The 12,161-nt window shown below is 34.1% G+C and overlaps 1 protein-coding gene across 1 annotated transcript in view; it reads right to left on the bottom strand.

Annotated features, from left to right (window-relative positions):
• LOC149054383 (uncharacterized) overlaps positions 1-12,161 on the bottom strand; it is a 138,733-nt gene that overhangs the window by 17,454 nt on the left and 109,118 nt on the right. The gene's annotated exons all lie outside the window — the stretch shown is intronic.

Genomic DNA, 12,161 nt, shown 5'->3' on the forward strand with positions numbered 1-12,161 from the left:
GTTATTGTGGTTAACCACATTGGGGACAACAAATCGTGGTTCGGTGGTGGTGGTGGTGTGAAGCAGAACACGATCGGTTGTAAAGTGGTTTAACAATTATTATTCTCAAAGGTTAGATGATCGAAGAAAATACGTATAGGTTATAATAATAATAAAATTATAATACACTACTCAATGCAATTATCGCATAATACAATAATATCGTTTAATATAATATCATATGAACGGAATAGGACTTTATTGTAATCCAATTACATATTATTATACGCAGTACTAGGATCAATAAAAATATATATTATTATTATTATTATTATTTTTATTCTATTCTATTAAATTTATGTTGTCGTTTTTGTAGTACAAACGGAAGATTTTCCGAGTAGGTATAATAAAATAATATAATAATAGATATATCAGAGTTTGATAATATTGGGTCGAGCGTAGATGACGTATCCTATATTAAACGTAACAATATTATAAGCTTATTGTACACGAGAACTTGTACAATATTATATTGATCAATACTCGCGGCTGCGATGACAACCGTTGTCTGCTATACCTACGTTTATATAATATCGTAATAATAATAATAATGCTCTATTTGAATATTATGTTTAAATATAATACACGATACAGCGAGCGCATCGAAGAATCGTTCGGAAACTACAACGGATTTTTAAAAATAACATTTTACCTGCGTGTTCATCGTAGAACACAATATCGACGTCACGATACATGATATAATAATACTGTGCTGGGACACTGACTGGTCCGACAACACTTAAAAAACAATGATGATGATAATAATAATAATAATAATGATATAATAATATTGTACACATTATTATACCATTATACATCGTTATCGTTTTGAAATTGGGCGTTGGTATTTCAACGACGACGCGTCAAAAAGTCGTGGACGAACAACTATTTGACCGGGACCGGTTTTTTATTTTTTTCAATCGAACCGAGTCATTAGTGAAACATATTTTATTTATTTATATAAATCACACACGCTGTAATTATATACACGTATTATGTGTTTGGAGAGTAAACGAAATTACGACGACAACGATTGTTTTATTTACGTCCTTCCGCCATAGTCGACATAATCGACAACTGCAGTGATTACAATTACAGCTGATTGCAGCTGCTGCTGCACCAGTGATCTCGCTACGACTCGGTGACGACGGCGATAAAATAATAATTATCAAAATAAAATATAATATAATGCGACTCAATCGTGCGGGCGCGACGTCTCGTTTTAACAGTCATAAAATTACATGACAAATGCTATAGTTAACAAAATCGACGTATTTCATACACGGTTTTTATCAAACGATTTGACTAGGCAGTGGTTATTTTATGAGATACATTATAGGAAGCGAGTGATGAATTTTGATTGACAGCCTTGTGTAATTCAGAAGTGAGTAGAATTCAAATTCGTGTGGGTGGGAGGGAGTGAGAGGGGGTGCTAAACCTGACATATCCGATCCTTTACACAACGTTTAATTAACGAATAAAATATGTGCTGAAATTGTACTTAATTAAGTTAACCATTATACTCAATAAATCGAGATCTTGGAATTAAAAATATATATAACATGTGAAAATATGTTACAGAGTTACAGAAGATACAAACACATTTTGAAACTGTGAATAAATTAAATTAACGTTGTATGTCATCGTATAGGCAGAATCTTAAGTTATGTTTAAAAATGTACAGGATAAAAATAAACTTAAGTTGATAGCGTGATATCTTGTTAATCTTGAATAATTATATAACCGATGATTTATAACAATTTAGCTTAGTTATACTAAAATTAGTGTTGTAAATATAAAATCGCTTGAACCGTAAACTAGAAAAGATAAATCAGTTCGAGGTAAACATATAGAGTAATAATCTAGAATGGAATAATTTGTAATTTGGGGTAACATTCACACAATGGTACCCACCTATGAGTACCTGTGCGTGAGTAAACACTTAATAATGTATACGAGTATTAAATTGGTGCGATAATTATATACGAACAATATTAAGGGTACTTAACGCAAAATTTAGGGCCCTCATAACGTTCCACCGACGATGGTGCGAGTTAAATTCGTACGCGACATGCTTACATACATATAATAAGTATTGCCTAAATCATACTATAATATTAAATCCATCTGAATCGACGAATATATTATAATCCATTACACGATTGAAGGGGTCAGTGCGGATAAATTCAGCGTTAAAATGAATTTTTTGGAGAATGCATTTATCATCGTTCCGTAATTATTATTGTGATTGCTGAAATAATAAATTTATTAAGTGGTGTGTAATTAGACGAATCAATTGTAGTGGATGGATGAAAGGTGGGATACTGTGAGTTAACTCTATAGAACAAAGTGACAATGATGGATTTTAAATTTTTAACACCTATAATATTGAAGAGCATCCCTAGACACGTATAGTAAGTTATCCTCTTATTTCATATTATTACACATTGAATATCAATAAATTCCACAGCTTTTTAATGCCAATCATCAACTTTATCCACTCACCGTCCCTTCAATCATTATTTTATAAATAATTAGCAATGTACCTAGTCGATTCGATCAAAAATAATATTAAAACCAATCAACCGGGTCTATAGTCTCGGCGTTACTTCGACGCGAGAAAAATTCAATAAATTATAGGTGATATCATAAAAACGTGTGGTTTACGTCGAATAAAAATATACACCACAGTCATCGGCAAAAATATAATATGTACACATTTTCTCGAAGCCGAAAACGTCACGGCCGCTTTATAGAATTATGACTAATTATATTATATTATTATTCGTGCAACATATTTCAACATTATTTAAAACAATGTATATATTATTATGATTATATTATGACGCGTTTAAAAATTGTACTAACAAAGTTCGGTACTCCGAACGGAATACACAACGAGAACAATCTGTGAATAATACGTTATAATAATAATATTATGGTAACGGTAAAAGTCGACCGACAAAATCCGAAACAACTCGACCGGACCGTTAATTCTAGAGGCCGCCTTATCCCCGAGAGAAACGCGTTCCACGCCGTATATTATACTATCATTACTATTATAAATGTTAATATAATATTATTACACTTATCACCTCAGCAGTGATGTTTATTGCTAAAAATATTCGCATGCAGTGTAATTACGATAACCTTATTATATCATCATACTTATCATAAGTCAAAAAAAGTCGAGTACCTGATCATTTACTACTTTATTGTCATGACTACGTTAAAAGTTAGACACGTGTATTATTCTTGCGCGGGTTGAACATATACCTAATATAATAAATAGGACACGGGTAATTGATTAATGATTTCGTCGAGCTGTGCAAAACTTATAAATCACGAACGAGGGACCTGCAGTGATCAAGATTACTAAGCAATTCAAATGTATACTGCAAACCATCGATGTAGGTAGATATACAATAATTTTTAATTTTTCAAACAAGATAATTAACGATTTCAGTCTTTTTTTTTATACAATTAATTTATTTATACTATAAAATAAATCTCCTCGCAATAAACACAAACAATTTTGCATCCTAAAAATATATGAAAAATGACGATCTAAATATTCTCAAGGCCTCGGAGATGATATGCTCAATTATGAACAATAAAATGTTTCCTTCAACAAATTCTGTGATTGTCAACATTCCCCTCGCCCCTGAACCGTATAAACTCGTATTTATAATGAAAATATTACATTGTGAAAACCTAAAAATCCGCTCTCTAATCCACGACGATTTCCGCATTCCAATAACAGTCGTTAATATGGAACTAAGAAAATAATGAATAGTTGTTAAAACTGCACGTATGACAATTGTACATTATGCCATTGTAAAATCGTCGTCTCGAATTATGTTTTTGCGAGTTTTGGGAAACTAATTATTTTGAGCACAACTACCACAGCCGGCGCCGTAAAGCTTTATTCCAAACCGGTAAAATATGCGTTTGCATGATTTCATACGGATTTTTCGAAAACTCGTGCGACCGAGTGCTCAATTTTTTCCGATAAAATAATTAATAAAAATATATTGTATATAAGTAAGTTTGCATGGATCTATATAGTCATTGAGACTGGAAACTATAGCAACATAATAAATAATAATATAGTAAAATTATTGCATTATCGTGCGCCCAGCTTGAACGGCCAACGGTATAATATATTATTTTCTTTTTTCCTATCTATACATTTGTAACAATATTATACATTATGGTCATAATATAAATTGCACTCGTCTCAAGATGATTTAATATTAAAAAATAGAACTGATCAAAATTTAAAACACATCTGCAGGGTTACACACATGTACTTGGAGGAAACACATCTCTATATTAGTTGAAAGCATCCTTACATAGACATTTCAAATTATAATCGTTAGATCGAGATGACGGTATGTCGTATTTTTTACTAAATATCCGTCCAACATACAATAATTGTTGTAATTTTTTAAATCGAAAAATTGTATTGAATAAAAGGTTAAGTTGACGAATAATTATGATGACATTATCGGAATGCAATTAAAAAATATATAAATTAATAAAACATTAAACAATTATTAAAACAACTTTTGTTAAAAATAGTAATTTAAGTAGGAATTACCGCAGCGATGAAACTTGAGTAAATTGTAATTATTTGTTTGAGAATATTGTCGGTTCGGCTTTAACCCACAAGTTAGGTTGACTTCGATTATTATGCCAAGGAACGAGGTGTAATTTTTTTCAAGTGTCCTCATATTTTATTTTTCTAAAACGGATACGGCACACGCGTCTACACATTATAATATATTACATAATTAAATACACTTATCGTATATACTTCGCTGCGTAATAAATTGTGCGCAAAGACGAATGGCTGCAATCGACTATATGCGCCAGCACCAAAAAACCGTCGTTCAGCTATTGTTCGTCATATTATAATAATCATATTATATCATATTATTTTTATTATTAATATCGTTATTGATGTTAGGTACTTGACGGAAGAAAATTTTTGGCGGAACATTTGAAGCGACGATCTTGTAAAAACCGAGTAGTGGAGTGCACATTCGTCGTCGTTAGAATACAATACTGAATAATAATAATATGTCATTATTAGCACACAAACGGACGACAACACAACGTGTGTTGTTGACACACGCGGCTTAATCGCAATCGATGACACATCCGTTTTGTCTTGCCATTCGAAATACGCACGACGACGACGACAACGATTTATTCAGAGATGTGAACACGACATTCTCTCGGAACTGACTAAAGACTAAACCAAATACGCTGCTTGTAGTACTAGATTAAAGCTACTACCACGGTTGAATTGTGCAGGTTAATATCATGACTTGGATTGTTATCAACAGATAGAAAATGGCTGTGAAAAACAGATATCAGATATATCGATTTTTCTTATCACGAAAAATACACGCTGACAAAAGCTGACCAACTCGAAATTCCAGGGTTATATTTTTGCCATTTTTGTTTTTATCATCAAATATTTGATTAATGCGTATTATATTCAATTACCTTGTACATTTCAATTATATTAATGCGTTTGTAGTATTATGAATAGTAAACAAAGAACATTAAAATAGGCCTTTGCAGAACGGCGGCAGACCAATATTTAGTGCGTGTACCTACCTATACGATGATTCTCCGATTTGATTTCGCGCAAACCCTGCAGCAGCGGCCATCCCATCACCGAGAAATTGCCGTTAATTTAGCACTCGAACAATCACAACTAAATTATATTGGCGAGACGACGTTTCGGCGAAATCGATAGGGTTATACCAAGAAGAAAATCACTACGTTTACGGTTAATCAACACCACCGGTATCAACTATATACCAGGTTGCGGTCCGAAGTCGCGGGTTTCGGTGTTTCGATTTTACGGTCAAAACGTACCGTCCAATTCACTGCGGACACGGCGCGATCGCATTACTTCGACGGTACGCGCGTCGTCATTTCGCGGCCAATTAATTTTTTGTTCGCCAAATCTGCAGGATTATACCTGATTATGTCTGTTTCGTTTACATCGGTGTATAAATAATATCGACCACTGAACCCTATTGACACGTTGGGCTTTATTCTAGGGCGAACTGTGGATATATTGTGTACGCGTAATACCAACATGGACGGAAAAATCGTGAAAACGCACCCGGCAAAGCTCGCACACATCGATTTATCAACGCGTGTGACGTCGACGGCGCCGCCGGAATCGACGATGGTACTATATTATTAAAATAATAACACGCGGAGCACTCTGTACGACGTTTACAAGGATTGTGAGGTATTGTACGTGTATTACAAAGCTAAGACTCCGGGTTGAGCGGCGCAAGTGAATTAAATTATGCACGTAATCGCATTTTGTATGCGACGTAAAAATATATTCGGCGAAAAAACGAGCGCATAAAATGTTATGTTAAAGGTAGGTCGCACTAAGTATATTATATTAATATTATTATACACACAACGTCCCCCATCCGACGACAAAAATTGCAATAATAATGATGATGATAACGAAAATGAAGAATTCCGCCGCTACGTGGAAACTTATTAGACTCTGGTACGCGAAATTGTTTGTCATTATATTATGCTGTATTATTATTATTAAATGGCGAATACACCGTTGGCAAGAACCGTTGTTGTTGCGTTGTTTGGCAATGGGGCCAAAACGCAGTATCGCTTTGCGCATTCACAGAACCGTTTTCCTACTGCCTACATCGCAACGTATAGGTATACGGTTTTCCCAGCCACTCCTTGGATTTTTTCTAATTTTATTTCGTAAACATCGAAATTCGTACCACAAAAACAAAAATTTGAACGAATTCACGTCAGAAAATTGTTCACAAAACACTGATGGAATGCCTTCCTAACTCACCTGCAGAGAAATAAAAAATAATAAAACCGTTTTTTACTTTAAACGAAAACTATATACAATATACTCTTCCCTATATAATCCGCTCTTACTTACTTATATTTGCCGTAAATTATAATTAAATACCTACTTAAGAGGTCGCCACGCCCGCATGTGTTGTCTCCGTCTTACAAACGTATAACATAGCAAAATCTGTTTAACGCGGGACAACTGTTCTCCCTCAATATTTATAATAGAATTTTCAAAATTTCACAACGCATAGGTAAGAACTTTATTTGTGTCATAGCGTCGTTATTTTTTTGATAACATAAATATAATTAAAGTTATAAGCTTAAGAAAATACATTTTTTTTTATTTTTTCATTAAATTACTTAAAATTATTGGTTTGTGCTATCAAAAAAATAACGACGCTATGACACAGATAAAGTTTTTACCTATGCGTTGTGAAATTTTGAAAATTCTATTATAAATATTGATGGAGAACAGTTGTCCCGCGCTAAACAGATTTTGCTATGTTACGCATTTGTAAGACGAAGACACACATGCGGGTGTATCGTCCTCTTAAGTCTATAATTGTATGCACTAATCGGTGCACCGCGCGTGCCGACAGACTGCAGTCGTACTGCAGCAGAGAAAAAAAATTGCCGATTGGATGGATCCCGCTAGGGGGCGGGTGTGTCATATGTATATATGCGTTCGTGCAGTCACGAATCGTGTAAAACGGCACAAAAAATATGCCACTCCCGATCTCATCTCGATTTAATTTAATATTTGAATACACTACTTAAATGGTGTTCACCCGCCGTCGCGTCATATTGGTCGAGTTGACCTTCTTTATCGTAACGTTGTGAAACGTAGGCAAATATATGTGTGTACAACATAATATAATATATAATATGTGGCAATAAAAATTACAAAATACGAGCGCGCACAAAAAAACCGATCGACAGACGACGAGACGGCCCGCAGAGTATAATAAATATTAACATGTTAACTAAATATCGAAAAAAAACACTAAAAATAGACGCAGCCGGTCTATATAGGTGTAGTAGTATATTAAGTAGCTATACCTATAGTTACTTCACGAAAACCTGCCTTCGGCCATTGCGACTTATAATGTGTAATAAACTAATATAGGTGGTGCACTTTATGTATGACTATTGACTATACGTAGTGACCAAAAATAAAATACTATTAAAAAAAAGCAGATAAGAATTTCGATTTAAAAATACCGTACTTATTTTCATAATATTAATGTCGGTAAAATTATGCAAATAACAAGATGGACGATAAACGTTAAAATGAAATCATATTTTTTGTATAAAAATAAAGTATAAAACAAGCGATGTGTATATAGCAGGCTTAAATTCACTATATCGATGAAAAATAAATGAATATAGAATTACCTTAATCAAAAAAAAAACCAATGTCACGAGGACTCTTGGATTTTGGGGGAAATTAAGTTGCTTACAAAATAGTTTAATCTCAAAACATCAAAATAGTTTACGAGCGTATAATGCTTATTAACCTATTTCGGTTAATATCGTCGATAAAGGCTTATATCGTTATAATATTATATTACACCAACATAAAAATGTGCAGGATTTACTTCCGTATATAAAACGAGCGAGTGGTCTCCTGCAATCCGTTTAATATTGGTATAACTTTTATTGTGAAAAATAAATGTGCATTATCTTTTTTTTATAATATTGCTCCATATTACATCAGAAGTCGTCATTCGTCGCCACTGTGACCGAGGTGCACGCTGCAGCAATCGTCGACGGCGCCCACACAAGTGTTTCCGCACATTATCTACTCGTAACGTTTTAGAAAAAAAACCACATATCATGTACAATATACATACACACGCACGGAAGCAGCTTATGTCGATTGATTATTTGCAGTCTTTTTTTTTATTTTTTACCACCGCACCATTTCATTTTTTATACAGAACCACTCAAAAAAATGTATATACAAAGGCCCCCGCACAGAGAATATCATAATAGAAATAATTTGTGATGAAAATACGGCGAAAGAGTGCCGGCAAGAAACGAAACGAAAATATTAGTCTTTAAAACGGTACACCTCGTTAAAACGCGTGAGCACGATAATATTATGTATTATTATTATTATATAGGTACTGACATTGCAGAATAACACTGATGCACGATCGACGATACTTTCGGTGCGGCACACTTAGAGGAGGAGGCTGCACGGACACCGAACATAACAGTATTCGCACAGCCGCCGCAGCCCGTCTGAACGAATTTGCGGTCACGATGGTTATACCTATATGTACGACGGCGTGTCGGTTTGGGCGATTTTTACGACGACTATATAACAATGTGATTACCGTATGGTAACGTTTAAAAATCGCACGAGAAACGCCAAAATACGTACCTGCGGGTTGGTTTAAAACAAGTGATGGCGAGTGTATACCGTCACCGTGGTACCGGTGCATGCAGCAAGTATACCGCTGGTCGGTGGATTAAGACCGACAAGTTCTCGAAGAAATACGTCGAGAGTAAATCGATAAGTCCGAGCAGGGAATATGGTAATAACTGTATCAATAATAATAGGGTACCATATTTCAAGTACGGACGTACTTAAGCACAGACCCTATATGGACAAGAGGGCTTAGATTTTGGAAACATTTTGTGGGAGGAAAATTTAAGTAAATCTATCGAAGAAACATTTTCCGTAGGACGCATACCACTTAAAAGTATTAATTAGGTATTTACCTATCTATTAGAATAGTGAATTACTACTTTAAACTAAGACATGGATATAATCTTACAGAGAAAAACATTTATAATTATAGTTTTAACTAGATAACAATAATGATCATTAATTTCAAGTAGACTATAGTTAATAGTGTTACTTTTTTGGTAAGTGGAAATAAACCTGAATACGCTACTGAAGATCATCACGAGATATAATACAGGGTGTAAAAAAAAAAAAACAAAAAATATGCTAATTAAACGTATGACAATTTTTTAAATATTATATGATACCTACGTAAATAATTTAAGAAATATTCTCATATTGGCAAATTCTCAAAAATCAAATTAAAAAAAAAAAGTTATTACATGTTCCAAATTAATTCAACCAAAAAAATATTAAAATTCTAAAAAAAACTAATTGACTTAGATATATCTTTTACCATCAAAATTGTTCTCATAATCAGATTCATATAAATAGCCTATTTTGAATTTATCCAAAAGAACTTTTATTAATTTTAAAGTTTCTTATTTTCAGTATTAAAAAATAAATAAAATTATACTTAAAATATAGCTCAAGTGTTTATGAATAGAAAAAAATTTTTTTTAATTGAATACAACCAAAGTTATCCCATACGTCAGATCATCGTGATACACCCAGTATAGGTATAAGATATAATACATTTTATAGGTCCATACAATTATATAGTGATGATATTGACTAAAGATCACACGACAGCTCTTTGGATATTTTTTTGTTTTTTTTTTCCGACACTGTCGATATCTCAAAATCCGCGTCAACTTGTTTGATCATCGTAAAATATTAAATCATTACATTCGGTTTATTGTGAGCATTGATTTTTCAACGACGTCGTCGTCGTCGTTGTTGTTTTCGTCACAGGTCCACATACAATATTATTATATATTATCATTACATAAAAATTATTGCACATTATATATTTATCTCGACTAATGCGTCCGTACTGAATAATAACAACAGCAGTCAGTGTTCATGACGTGGGTTTCCGATGGCACGAGTTACACATCGTACTCGACAAATTATTATGGTATATTTATAAACTGCACAGATCGATCGCCCGGAAATGCAGCAACCGAATCGTAACTCTTGTTTTACGAGAACGCCATAAAAATATATATTATTATTATATGTTCCTACGTTGAATTATATATTGTATTTCGTATTTTGATCAACGTGACATTATATAATACACTAAATGGTAAGTTGGTATAACTCCAATATCCACGACATATTATGTTCGTGTATATATCATATACGACGGAATCGATCGAATCCCCGTCACACGGGTTATTTATGTTGGTACCTATTACGCCATTTTCTTAATAATTATATAACCTCCTGTTCGACCTTTCGCACGTGGGAGGGGTGTACGATCGAAACTCGTTCGGGGGAGGATCTAGAGGACGCGAAGAGACTTGAACGGAACATTTAGAAGTATTCCAATATAGTTTCCTACCGAAGTATCAAAACAAACACAGCTTCCCATTTTCGTCGAAAGTAAAAATATATACAGTACATGCAGAGCAGGAGTGGCCACAACATGATTAAGTCCACGAGCGCCAAATGGATAAATACAATGATTCGAACACGAAGTTGCAGGCCACCCATGGTATAGAGAGTCGCCCCCAGTGGTCGTTAGTATTATATTAAATCCCACACAAATGTTCACACTAGTTATCAACCGCATAAAGAATTAAGTAACAATACCTAGGTTGAATGGCTAATCACACAGCTGAGCTTTTTCGAGAATATTTTCATATTATTTTGCGAAAAAATACAGATATGGAGACCACTATATAAACACGTCCAAAAGTTTTACGACCCCTAAACTTGAAAAAAGGTTCTGAAAGAGATATAATGCGTTTAGTGTCTAAGAAAAAACTAAATACATCGAAACGATTTAAACGCATCAATGACATTTGTGGGAGCTGATCGTAAACCACAAAGTGCCATTACCTATATATGCGCCGCAAGTGAGTATCGCTCTAAAATAATAATATTTTATATACGACGTAGGTATAGGTACAAACTGCATAATATATTAAATCTTCTAGAACTGTTTTTTTTTTCTCGAACGGATGTGCGCCTGCAGACGCGTTCTAAAAAGCAGGTGCTGGTTGCGACCGGAAAGGGTTGCGGATGGAAGGAAGGGAGACCAGCTCGGTCGGACGTGGCAGCGGCGCCGCCGTTGGACGAGAGAAAAATTCGTGTGCAGCACTGCAGAGTATACCGACGCGCGTGCGCACGATTGAATAATATTATTAATTTTGCCGCCAAAACGAGACGACACGCGACGCAATAATATTATTATTATAATATTTCGTCGTACATGATGATAATGGCGTGTCATTATATTGTCTACGTCACAGATCCCGCCGAATGGCTGAGTAGCATTGTCTGTCATAACGTATTATATATATATGAGATGGTAAAAAAAAATTTAATTCAATATAATAATATTTACTTATCGATCACACTAACAATACGGTGCATA

The sequence above is a fragment of the Diuraphis noxia genome, unplaced genomic scaffold (assembly GCF_037042655.1).
Source record: "Diuraphis noxia isolate RWA-SAM2 unplaced genomic scaffold, SU_Dnox_SAM2 contig0007, whole genome shotgun sequence".
Lineage (NCBI taxonomy): Eukaryota > Metazoa > Arthropoda > Insecta > Hemiptera > Aphididae > Diuraphis > Diuraphis noxia.